Source organism: Staurois parvus, unplaced genomic scaffold (genome assembly GCF_062004578.1).
Source record: "Staurois parvus isolate SC_StPar_1 unplaced genomic scaffold, SC_StPar_1.0 ptg000299l, whole genome shotgun sequence".
Lineage (NCBI taxonomy): Eukaryota > Metazoa > Chordata > Amphibia > Anura > Ranidae > Staurois > Staurois parvus.
Window position 1 is genome coordinate 9,008,835 of NW_028318095.1, and position 13,227 is coordinate 9,022,061.

Genomic DNA, 13,227 nt, shown 5'->3' on the forward strand with positions numbered 1-13,227 from the left:
GGGAAACAGCTTTGAGGTTTTTTTGTCAAAGCTTAATTGAACATGCTGAAGTTAGAAGCTGGTTGGCTCCTATGTACAGCTGCCCCTAATTTTGCATTCTCCAGTTTTAGTAAATCAACCCCTATGTCTTTTCTCTGAATAAAAGTTGCTGTTTCCTTCTTACAGAAAAGCACATGTGGACTGTGCAGTCTATAGGGCTATATGCAGAATTTCTAACAATCTGCTTAGAAGCAATAATGCAAAACTGCATATAAAACAATCAGCTTCCAGGATTTATTGCCCAAGCTTAATTAACTACTTGCCAACCACGCTATAGCTGAATGATGTCTACAGCGCGGTTGTCCAGTTCTGGGAGGGGGTCATATGATGTCCTCCCTCGCACCACCGGGGGGCGCGCACCCAGTGATCTCCATGACCGTTGTGTCCTACGGACATAGCTGATCACGTGATGTGGTAAAAGGCCAATCACAGCGGCCTTTTACCACGTGATCAGCTGTGTCTAATGACACAGCAGATCACCGGTAAATGCAGTTGCCAGTTATCGGTTACACTTTCCTCATGCTGTCCCCGCTTCACTGATGCAGGTAAACAGCCAATGAAATTGGCTGTTTACCACGTGATTGGCTGTGTCCTATCACTGTCCATCACAAGTGTAAACAAAGTGCAGTAGCTTGCTATTAACACTTCTCTTGCTCACACATGGCTCCTGTGTGAGAAAGAGAAGGGAAACAGTGAGTTAACACATTCAGTACTGTGCACCACACTGCCCTGATTGCCTGTCACGGCTGCCCATCAGTGTACCTGCCACAGCTGCCCAATCAGTGTGCCTGTCACAGCTGCCCATCAGTGCACCTGTCACCAGCCCATCAGTGTACCTGTTACCAGCCCATCAGCGTACCTGTTGCCAGCCCATCAGTGTACCTGTTGCCAGCCCATCAGTGTACCTGTTACCAGCCCATCAGCGTACCTGTTGCCAGCCCATCAGCGTACCTGTTGCCAGCCCATCAGTGTACCTGTTACCAGCCCATCAGCGTACCTGTTGCCAGCCCATCAGTGCACCTGTCACCAGCCCATCAGTGTACCTGTTACCAGCCCATCAGTGTACCTGTTACCAGCCCATCAGTGTACCTGTTACCAGCCCATCAGTGCACCTGTCACCAGCCCATCAGTGTACCTGTTGCCAGCCCATCAGCGTACCTGTTGCCAGCCCATCAGCAAATTTGATGCCAGTCCATTACCGTACCTGTCACTTGCCCGTCAGCGGACCTGTTGCCAGTCCGTCAGCGTGCCTGTCACTAGCCTGTCAGCTTACCTGTCAGCACAGCCCATTATGTACCTGCCACCACAGCCTGTCATATACCTGTCAGCACAACCCATCAGTGTACCTGTCGTACAGCCCATCACATACCTGTCAGCACAGGCCATCACATACCTGCCAGCACAGTCCATCAGTGTACCTGTCATGCAGCCTGTCAGCACAGCCCATCAGTGTACCTGTCAGCACAGCCCATCAGTGTATCTATCGTGCAGCCTATCAGCTAAGCCCTTTAGTGTACCTGTCAGCACAGCCCATCAGTGTATCTATCGTGCAGCCTATTCGCATACCTGTCAGTACAGCCCATCAGTGTACCTGTCCAGCAGCCCATCAGTGAACCTGTCAGCACATCCATCAGGGAAGCCTATCAGTGTACCTGTCAGCTCATACACCAGTGCAGCCTATCAGTGTACCTGTCATCAGCGCAGTCTAATCAGTGTACCCATACCAGAGCCGACATCACTACCACCCATCGGCAGTGCACCCATCACAGTTGCCTGTCATACAGCCAAGATGTCAAAAAAAAATTCACGAGTGAGGAGACTTTCAAAATCCTCAGTAAGACGGCAGCAGGGAGCTCTCACTGTCTGATTCCTATTTGGAATACGAGCCAGAAGAAAGCAGTGGATCGGTGACTGAATCGGAAGAGGAAGCAGTCCCTCCTAAAAGAGTAAGACGCTCTGAAGAGCAGGCAACCACGAGCAGTACTAATGTACCATTACACCCAAATGGTCAATTGGCAGACGCCAATAAAGCTAGACCCCAGGATGAAAGGCCCAGTACCAGCACTGGAATATCACACCAGATCCCAAGAGTCAGGGTCCAAACATACCTCCCAGACGCTCTTTTATGGCTGCCTTCCAGCTCAGGATCAGCTACAATCCCCCCCCCCCCTTTGTTTTGTAATTAACTTTTTATTAATTTTTCAAACATATTACAACAAAGAAGTCGCATAGGTAAACATAAAGTAAAAGAAGAGAAAGAGAGAAAGCCAGAAAAGAGGCTCATTGGTGAGAGGTTCATAAGTACATACAATTTCATTACAGAACAGTGAAATGGCAATCAATCACAATCTTAGCAAGTCAGCTTCATAAGTGTCCCAAAAACAATCCCCCCTTTTACCGCAGAACAAGGCATGCAGCCCAACACAGAACATTTTTCCCCAATTGATTTTTTAAATTCATTTTTCCCTGATAATTTCCTTCAATTTATTGTGCATCAGACTAACTTGTTTGCCCAACAATATATCTCAGACAACCCCAATTCATGCTATGCTCATCCATTTGAATGGAGGCAGCTAACAGTACAGGAGTTTAAATTGTTTTGGGGCCTTGCGATCAACATGGGGCTTACAAAAAAAGCGAATTACATTCATATTGGTCCACCCACCACATCTATCACATTCCCATCTTTTCAGCTGTAATGTCCAGGTCATGCTATGACATGATAATGTGCTTCCTGCATTTCAGTGATAATTCCCAGTGCCCTCCCTGAGATCAGCCTGGCTATGACAAACTCTATAAAATTAACCCGCTAATTATTTTATTTTTCTAAAATATTTTCTGCACTTTATGTCCCTGACCAAAATATCTGTGTGGACGAATCTCTTGTCCACTTTGGAATCAAGCAATACATTCCCAGTAAAAGGGCCAGATATGGACTGAAGCTCAACAAGCTCTGTGAAAGTGCCACTGGATATGTGCATGCCTTCCGCGTGTATGAAGGCAAAGACTCCCATCTCCAGCCCCCCTGCCCAACCTACATTGGCACAAGTGGAAAAATTGTCTGGGACCTGGCCTTTCCACTTTTCCAAAAGGGGTATCACATCTACCTAAACAATTAGTACACAAGCCTGCCCCTTTTTCGCCACCTGTACCTTGAAAAAACGATGGCCTGCTGTACCACTTGAACAAACAGGAAGGGCTTCCCACAAAATTTAGTAAACACAAGGCTACAAAGGGGGGAATCTGCAAGTCTGAGGAACGAGGAAGTGTTGGCCCTGAAGTGGAGGGATAGGAGAGCTGTTTACTCCCTGTCCATCATCCACAATAATACCATAGAGGAAATTCATGGAAGACGAGGTCCCATCCGAAGCCAGAGTGTATCTACAATTATAATCGATTCATGCGGGGGGGGGGGTGGATTTAAACAATCAGATGCTGTAGCCCTATTTATCAACAAGGAAGTCCCTCTTCTGGTATAAAAAAGTTGCAAGATACTATTTCCACATAGTCATTTTTAATGCATACATCACCTATCACAAGTCAATGGAAAGACCTACCACCTTCCTAAAATTTATAAAAGATGTCGACCCTGCCCTAATCTATCAGCAAGGATCTCCACCACAAAGCATTCACTCCGAATGTGTTAGCAAACATTTTGAATGCCATTTCCCTGAGAACATTCCACCATCTGAAACAGGAAGAAGACGCCAAACAAAATGTAGGGTATGCAACAGAGGGGGAGTTAGGAGAGACACCAGTTTTATTGTCCCCAATGTCCCTCCCAATCAGGCCTATGCATCGGACACTGTTTCTGATGTTATCACACATTAGCAAAATACTAGTTCCCCATATTTGGGACTCAAGATAACACAGGGATCTAATATATGTGAGGGGCTTCAGAGCAGAGAAAAAAACAGTTTTTGGATTTCTCTGGGTTTTGTAAATCCTGGAACAGGGTCTGTTTGTCCAGAGGCTTTAAAGAGATTGGGTGGTTCAAAGCCTCTACCCCTATGCCCCTGTCCTACCTGACCAAGGCCCTAAGCCTGATATTCCTGCCTGCTGCCTGGACCAATACTTTGGCTGTGCTGATCATATCTCTGCATGCTGCCTGTATTGACCCAGGACTTTTTATGGACCATGTTCCTGTTGGTTGCCTGGACCAATAATTTGGCTGTGCTGACCATATCTCCTCTTGTCTGTACTGACCCAAGACATTTTATGGACCATGTTTCTGCCTGCTGCCTGGATGTCAGCCTGCTGCCTGTTCTGACCCTGGCTTGTTTATCCACCATATTCCTGCCTACTGCCTCGGCGATTCCTGTGGCTGTTGCCTGCTACCTGGACCAATGCTCTCCTTTGCGGACAACTGCTCTACTAAAACCACAGGTAATCTTTTGTTTATCCTTTCTTCAGCTAGGCTGTGAAAAAGTCTCACATGTGGTATTGTCATGTTCAGAAGGAGTAGCAAAAGGCATTTTTGAGTATAGAAGAAATATCCTATAAGTTGACAAATTTGCGTACAAAATACTTTTTCATTTTCTTTCCACATTTTCCATAAACTTGTAGAATATACGTTGGAGTGTTTTCTTTCCAAAATGTGGTCATTTTGTGGGCGTTTCCATTGTCCTGGTGCCTGGGGTCTTCAAAACTGTGATAGGTAATCAGAAAATTAGATGTGTAATTTATGCCCCGTTTATGTTCCTAGAATGCGTGAAGGTGCTACTTGGATGTTGGGTCTCTTTATGTGGCCAGGCTGTGGAAAAGTCTCACATGTGGTATTGCCATACTCAGGAGTAGCAGAATGTATTTTGGGGTATAATTCTTGGTATGTACATGCTGTGTGTTAGAAATATCTTATAAATTGACAACTTTGTGTGAAAAAAAAATGTTTTCATTTTTCTTTCCCCATTTTATAAAAACGTTTGGAAAAAAAATGACATGTTCAAAAGACTCATTATGCCTAATAGAATATACCTTGTGATGTTTGCTATCCAAAATGAGGACATTCTGAGGGTGTTTCCATTGTGCTAGTGCTCCAGGGCCTTCAAAACTGTGATAGGTAGTCAGGCATTTAGATGTGTAATTTATGCCCCTGGAATGCTTGAAGGTGCTACTTGGGTGTTGGGTCTCTGAATGTGGCCAGGTTGTGGAAATTTCTCACATATGTGGAGTAGCAGAATGTGTTTTGGGGTGCAATTGCAAGTATGTCTATGCCAGGTGTGAGAAATAACTTGTTATTTTCACAATTATGTATGAAAAAAATGTCTTCGTTTTCCAAAGGATTGTGGGAAAAAATTACAACTTTTAAAAACCTACCATGTATTTTACTAAATATCTTGAACTGTCTGCTTTTCAAAAAGGGGTAATTTAAGGGCTATTTGTACTTTCCTAACATGTTAGGGCCTCAAGAAATGAAATAGGCCCTTTCATTTCATTTCACACCCTGATCAGGTGTGATCAGTTGTGATCAATTTTCAATGATTGGTGCCATAGCTTGTAGACTCTATAATTTTCACAGAGACTAAATAATATACACTGATTTGGGTGATTTTACCAAAGAAATGTAGCAGTAAAATTTTTTGCCTAAATTTATGAAGAAAAATTACTTATTTGCAAAATTTTATAATAGAAACAAAGAAAAACTTTTTTGTTTTCAAAATGTATGGTCTTTTTTCATTTTTAGTGCAAAAAATAAAAAAAAACAAGTGGTGACTAATTACCACCAAACGAAAGCTCTATTTGTGTGACAAAATGATAAAAATTTCATGTGGGTACAGTGTTGCATGACCGCGCAATTGTAAAACAAAGTTTGACAGCACTGAAAGCAGAAAATTGGCCTGGGCAGGAAGGGGGTAAAAGTGTCCTTTATTGAAGTGGTTAATAAGCCAAGGAGCAAGGTCTAAAAAAATGCTTCAAAATAACCAGGAATAAACACTGCTCTGCTCAGGTGTGGATTCATGGATCGAAATCTGATGGTATGGGCAGAGAGGGTGTACAGAAGTCGATCTGCTGATCTACAACCACACTGTAGGGTTTCTCACGATCAATTAATGCCATCGACTATAGCAGGCAGCACTGATCAGTGTATTCTGATTGCTTAGTCTCCCTGCTGTCAGAATACATAGGCACATTGGGAGGATTCCCCCATCCACCTCCAATGTGTGGATGGGGGAATTGATTTTTTTTTTCATTTAGCCAGTGGGAATGTATAATCTATGGGTTGCTGTAATTCAAATATGCCTTGTTCAATGATCTGACCCCTTAGGCAGATACAGGACTTAATTCAATAAGTCCACAAGAGATCTGCACAGAGGACTTTTAATTCAAGTTGTCCTATTACACAAAATTAGAAAATGATTCAGTTGATGATTAAAGCTGATCATTGTAAGTACCCCCTCCCACCTAAATGGTTTGTTCAAACCCTATAATTTGGCCTGATACAGATAAAGTAAAAATTCCAGGTCTACTGGTAGGATAAACAGGTAATACAATTATGTCACAGTTGAACTCAGAAAAACAAAAATGGCATTTTTAAAAGTAAATATAAACTGCTTAGAAATGTTGTGGGTCCCAGTAGCTTTTGATAGAATGTGCAGGTATGCTTCAGTTTTCTTCTGGGATTAGAGTCTTTGACTATCTTGACTGAAAGAACCAGGATGACCTATCTCCAGCTCATGCCATAAGGGTTGTTTCATACCAGCAGAGAATTAAGCATGCTTGGGTCAGTGCACACCTAAAGAAAAAAAAACACTGACTGTCTCTTCTGTCATGAAAAGTACCTGCAGAATTTTTTTTAACATAGTTCCACTATATGGCTAGCCAAAGAAGCCAAGCAGAAGTTGGAGAGGGTACCTGCCAGAAAAAAAATTCCACTTGTGATAGAAGATGGGCAAGAAGGAGGATACTTCCTTGTTTAAGTGAAGTTCTGACTTATAGCCAATTGAAAGCACTCCTAAATACCACCAAAACCTTATATTAACTTTTCCTATTGACTCCAATGCATTTTGCCAAAAAAGCAAAATTTTGCCATAATCTCCTCATTTTTGCCATATTTAATAATAATTAACAAAAATCTCCAAATTTTGCTCACCTCTAGTTGAGACTGTAATACCTACTATCAATCATAACCACTTAAACCGGATGATTACCAAGGGGAACCAATAACACTAATACAGTGATCAGTGCTAAAAAATATACACTCTCACTGTACTAATAACACTGGCTGGGAAGGGGTTAACATCTAGGGCAATCAAAGGGTTACTGTAAATGTGTGCCTAACAGTGCTTGGTGTACTGTGAGGTGTTTTTACTAGGGGGTGTCCTGGATTATATTCCCTGCTCTGCAGGGAAACAAAATCCAGCACATCACCGCTGACAGGACACAGCTCTGCCTTGTCTCTCATTGCTGTTCAATGTGTACCGGCAGTCACCCATTGGCTGGCATGCACTGATCGGCTTCTGCTGTGACAAATAACAGCAGAAGTAGAGCGCCAGGGGTGCACGTGTGCCCCCTTTGCAGAAGAAAACTGCTATAGGGCAGTCGCCAAATGGATATACAGTGGCAGAATTACCAGGGTCACAAAGGTCTTACTTGCAAACAGGTCCTGGCGTTCCACCACTGTGGGGGCCCCAAGATGAGGAACCATAATAAAGGGCCCTGCAGTGGCAGTAAAGGGCCCTGGGATCAGTGATAAATCTTCTGAACTCTGAAGGAAGGGCCTTCCTTCCTTCAGGGGGACCCTTTGTGGTTTCTTGCACTGGGGCCCTGAAGGTTCTTGTTATGCCTCTGAGAAGGATATAGGAAAGGTCAACCTGTGAACACTCTATGCTCACACAAGATGACAAACTCAACCAGCAAAAGCTGAATTAATATGAATCTACAAGACAGGAAAGGAACCCTTGAGATATCCAGGAACAACAGAGAACAAAATGCAGCCTTAACAATAGCCAATCTACAGACTAGAATTAACTACACACCTTGACTGTTGGGTACCCTGATGGATTGGTGCCTCCACAAGAGGACCTGCAGTCCCTAATGCGTTCTTATGCACTCCCCCCAAGGACCTTTGATTCCGTGAGTTGAGTACCTCCTTTTTTTAAAATAATAACCTGTATTTTAATGGCACCAGCGTATTAATTCCACAGTTTTAAATAAATTAAAAAATGCTAAAAATTAACAGTGAACATTTTAAAATGACAAACCAACCAACCTTCATTTTTATTCATTAGCACAGACCTGTCACATGTGGCCATATTAATGACGGATATTTATGGGCTGATGACTCATTTTAAACCATATTATTGTGATTAGAAGGAGACATACTTCTTCATTTCCATGCATATTATATTACAAGTCAGAGTTCAGAATAGGTTAAGGCTAAGGAGGAGCCACAGCCACTTCTACCCTCCAGGCAGAAGTAATTTGCATTTCTAGCAATTTATGCATATGCTACTTTAGAGAACGTGCTATGGAAAAAACCACCTCTAAATTATAACAACGCTAAATTATTGGACTTGATGTAGGATGCTAATGTACAGAGTGGCTAAAATGGAAGACTGTAAGGAAAAAGTGTTTTAAATACACTTGCAATATGCAGATGGGAAATGTCATGTCAAGAATAACCAAGTGCTTGGAACTGATTAATTCCGCAGTGAATTGCAGAATACCTTGAATATGCCTTGTAAAATATTGATGATGCCATTGATGCATTTACACATTAGCTGCCTCTAGCAATACTTTTTTGTTGTCCTGTCAAAAATACTGTAAGTAGCTATAAAACAAGAATGACATGGGTACTTGGCAAACTGTATGTAAAAGTTGTGCTATTTAGAAAGTAGCATTTTTCAGTTATTTTTCCAATGACCTCTAAACTATTGACAATTTAAGCTAAGCTTATGATGAAATGTTACATAATGAGGCATTACCTTCAGGGAACAATGTACAACATATGTCAAGATTATTAGTAACTGTGGAGATAAAAACAGCTAAAATTATATGCAAATTTATTGTGTGCAAACCAAGCTTGGCTCCACCTCCTTCCAACTCCTAAATCTTTCAATGGGTCCTTAAAGGAAAACTGTTCTTTTACAGACATACAGAAAAAAACAAAAGGGCGCAAAGGTCTAGTGTATTACTAGATAAAACGTTATTGAAAAAAGGAAAAAGTAATGAGCACTCACAATATCCAAAGGCTAAAACAGCAATGTAGACCAGACCCAAGTGGAAGATAAGAATGAGTAACATCAACACCAAGACTCACCAGCTAATGCATTTCAAGGGACAAATCCTCTTAATCAGAGCATAGACAGTCTTTTTGTCACATCTCCTCTTAACTACACCTTATCTTTACACACACACCCTTACATCCTCCAAAAGGGAGGAACCAGAGGGAACTATATTTATATAAAATTATTAAAATATAGCACATGATATTCCTGGTATATGGCAAAGGACTGCTTGGGCACCCGGAGTACTGGGTATTCCTCTTAGGTCCTGATGAATGAATCAAGTGATAGTGTTTATTTATATTTCCATTGTTTAATATGCCCAGTATGACAGCCTGGTGTTAATGTAATAAGTGACACTAGTAGAACCATTTCAGGCAGAGAAGGGGTGCTTGATAGCTCAGGGCAGGCAGCCCAGGGGTGGACTCTGATTAGAGACAGGTGGGGTATAGGGTTGAGCCTTGGGTTTGTTTATTCAGCAAATTTCAAAGACGTTCGGATGTCAAATCCAAACCATAATGAAATCAATTGGCGCCAAATCTGTCAAAATAAAAATGCCCATTTTCTTGGCTAATAGGCAATGGGGTATCAAAAAATATCATGGGGAGAGGTTAATGAACACTGTCCTAGGGAAAATGTACTAACACTAAAATAAATAAATAATAAATAAAAATATAAATAATAATAATAATAAAAAGTTCCATTCGCCAGAAAGTTTTTTTTAATATTTAAAGTGAAACATTAACATTCCAATTCTTAAGTGGGGGGATGCACTTATCCTGCCTGTGAAGGTGGAAAATGTACATATAATATACAGAAAGTGCTGCAGCAACAGATTTACAAAAGTAAAAGGGGTTTAACGTTGCAAAGGTACTTTAGAGAGGTTTCTGTGCTTTTTTTGGGGGGAATGAAATGAGTGAAAATTTGCCAGCACTTTAATGTGTATCATATTTGTTTTTTTTGTGAAGGTCACTTTTGCTGTAGCACATCCAACAGCAACAATGAAAAAAACATACATACCAGACCATTTGAGTCAGGTGTGGATTTTAAGGGGGATCTTCACACAAAAAGTGTGAGGTTCCCCTAAAAGTCTATACCAGACCCTTAATCTAAACATGCGGCCTGCCCATACCAGGCCACATACCCTCAATATAGAGGAGTGTCTATTGATGAAAACAAAGTCCTCTTCCACACTATAACCCCAGATGGTGGTTGTGGGGGTCTGCAGGTGGTGGTGGGTTTTTGGAAATTGGAGACCTTCTTTAACAATAAGGGCATCCCAAAATACTGCTCCCACCCCATGTGAATGACTATGGGGTACATAGTTCCCCTACCCATTCACAAAGAAAAAGATGAAACCTAAAAAAAACCCATCCAAATGTCTGACAAATCCATTAATAAAACAGAAAAATCCCAAAAGAGTTGCTCATCATAAATCCATCACAAATCCCACCACCCTCTGACTTGCCAAAAAAAAACCATGACCCAGCTCACACAACTGACTCGGGGGGTACTTTGTCCATATGGCCACCCCCTGAGCTGTCATCAGAAATATATGGGAAGGTGAGAGGATAGTAGTGTCATCATTGACTAGATAGGGCCAGTGGCCATATTTGAGCAGTGATGTAACTGCTATCTCTAACCCTTTGTTTAAGTGGCAGGGATTTCCAATGATGTCAGCACTTCCCACAGATGTGCAGGGTGCCTCCTTAGCAACCAGTGACATCGGGAAGCTGTCTTATAAAGAAGATAGATATAATGATTCTATATAGGATACTCAGCTACTGCCAAACAGGTGGATGGATAGTCAAATGTTTGGGCATTTGTCTGAATGCCTGAAAATCCAGTTTGGTCTTTACCCAGGTTCACACCATACAGTTGGCTCATCCCTAGTGGTGTTTGTCTTATGTTACTGTTGATTGACATTCTTCTGTTCTGGCTTCCATGGTGAATAAAAGTGAGAAGGAAGTCCTAAAATGTACTGTGGAAATTAGACTGAGTCTTTGATACTGTTCCTTTAAAACATATAGATTAATACACCTATATTTTATTCTTTTTACCTTTTGTAAATATGAAATATTGCATATGACTACTTCACATTTACTACTTCTACCCAACAGCAGGAGTTCTCTTTGCTTGTTTTTGCATAAAAGAGTGAAATAAAAATAAGAATAACAACCATGCAATTTGAATCTTCAAAAAAGTCTGTAATGGAATCTTCCATATTTCCATATTTCCAGTCTGATAGACACACTTTAACTGGAAGTTTGGATGAGCCAAACTTGTAGTTCTGTGCCACTGTCTGTTGTTGTTTTAGCCTGATGTTGGTCATATAATGCCTGCATGTGTGCCGACCAGTCTATAGGTTGTCTCAGGAGCATGACTAGGTTAATAGCTGCTAAGGCAGCCGATTTTGGTCCCCCTTACCCCCAGAAATGAGTACAATCTCCAACTAGTCTTGAAATTATTGTGGCAACCCCATGAAGTCATTTGTGCTGCCACACACTCTGAGTGGCACAGTAATCAAGGACTTTGTGGCTTGGCCACCAGTGTCCTAGCAACCAAGGATACTGTGTGGCTGTGTGCATTTGGTAGCTAGGATGCTGGCAGTTAGGCTGCACATCATTATTGGTTGCTAGGAAGCAGGCAGATTGGCCAGCATTCTAGCAACCAGCTCAGTGAGGACAGAGTATTTGGTACTTCGTCCTTAGTGTCATCCAGGCAGAGGCAATCGCTTCAGTTATACTGCCCCTAGTTAGCCTTATCCAGAAAAAGAAATACTAAGGATATGTTTCATCAATGTTCAGCAACCAAAGCAGGAGAAAAAAATATACTAATAAACAAAATTTCAGAAGCATACATAGCCAGACCAATTTCTATTAAATTAATGTAAATATATACTATACTATACACTACTATACTATATTATTAAATATATTTTAACATTTTATAAAGATATTTTAACAGTAACCTATTTCTAAGACTCAAGCAGGCAGGCAACAGATAAACAGATAAAATCTGTCTTCATTGCTTAGAAATCAAGGCTGTCCATCCATGTACTTTGTGCTGCATTCTGCAGCAATCTAACCTTCTGGAATGCATATATCTATTGATTTAGATTGCTTACTGAAATGACATATTGGATTGTTATTCTGCTTATTAAAGTGTCCCAACTCCTGATAAATAAAAAAGAGGTCAATTCACAGAAGCTTTACAGTATGCATCCTGATATTTACAGTCTGTTAGTTCATCATCTGTGCAGAAATACTGTCTAATTTGTAAACAAGATTAAAAACAAAATCCATGCAGACATACAAAAATACCACATTAAAGCGGTAATTCAGTCGTGACAAAGAGAAAAATAATCCAGTCCTTGCAAGATAATATCATAATGTGCTCATATGCATCACATACTAGCACATTATAAAAGATTTTCCCTAAAACAAAGCCCTCCAGCAGCATACTGTCTACGCTAACAGGGCTTCCATCTTCACCCAGTCTTCCCCTAGGTTCACGGGCTCAAGCCATTTGAATGGCCGAGCCACAATGATGTCACTTTTGAGCATGAACATGGGAGCCGTGACCTTGGCACAGTGCTCTGAAGGGATGGCATACATCAGGCAGGTTTTGAGTTCCTACACCACTGGTAATTTCCTGTGCAGCAGTAGTCAGGCTGAGAGGCTGGGCTAGTATTAAGAACCAGTCATGAGTTGAATGCACATGTGCTGATGAAAAACATGGTGACAGGAGGAAGCAGAGGGATGACCCTCATCAGTATGTTAGTGCCATTTCAATGTCCAATCACATGCTGGGGGCAGGAGGGAGATCATTATGTACTGTAAAACTGATGTAGCGCCCTCTGGTGTACATAGTTTGTAGTGTAGTTAGAGACTTATTAGAAGCCTGGGTGTAAGTCAGTGGGTTTACTTTAGGTCAAGCAGGAGGGCTCTACAGGTCAGGCCTC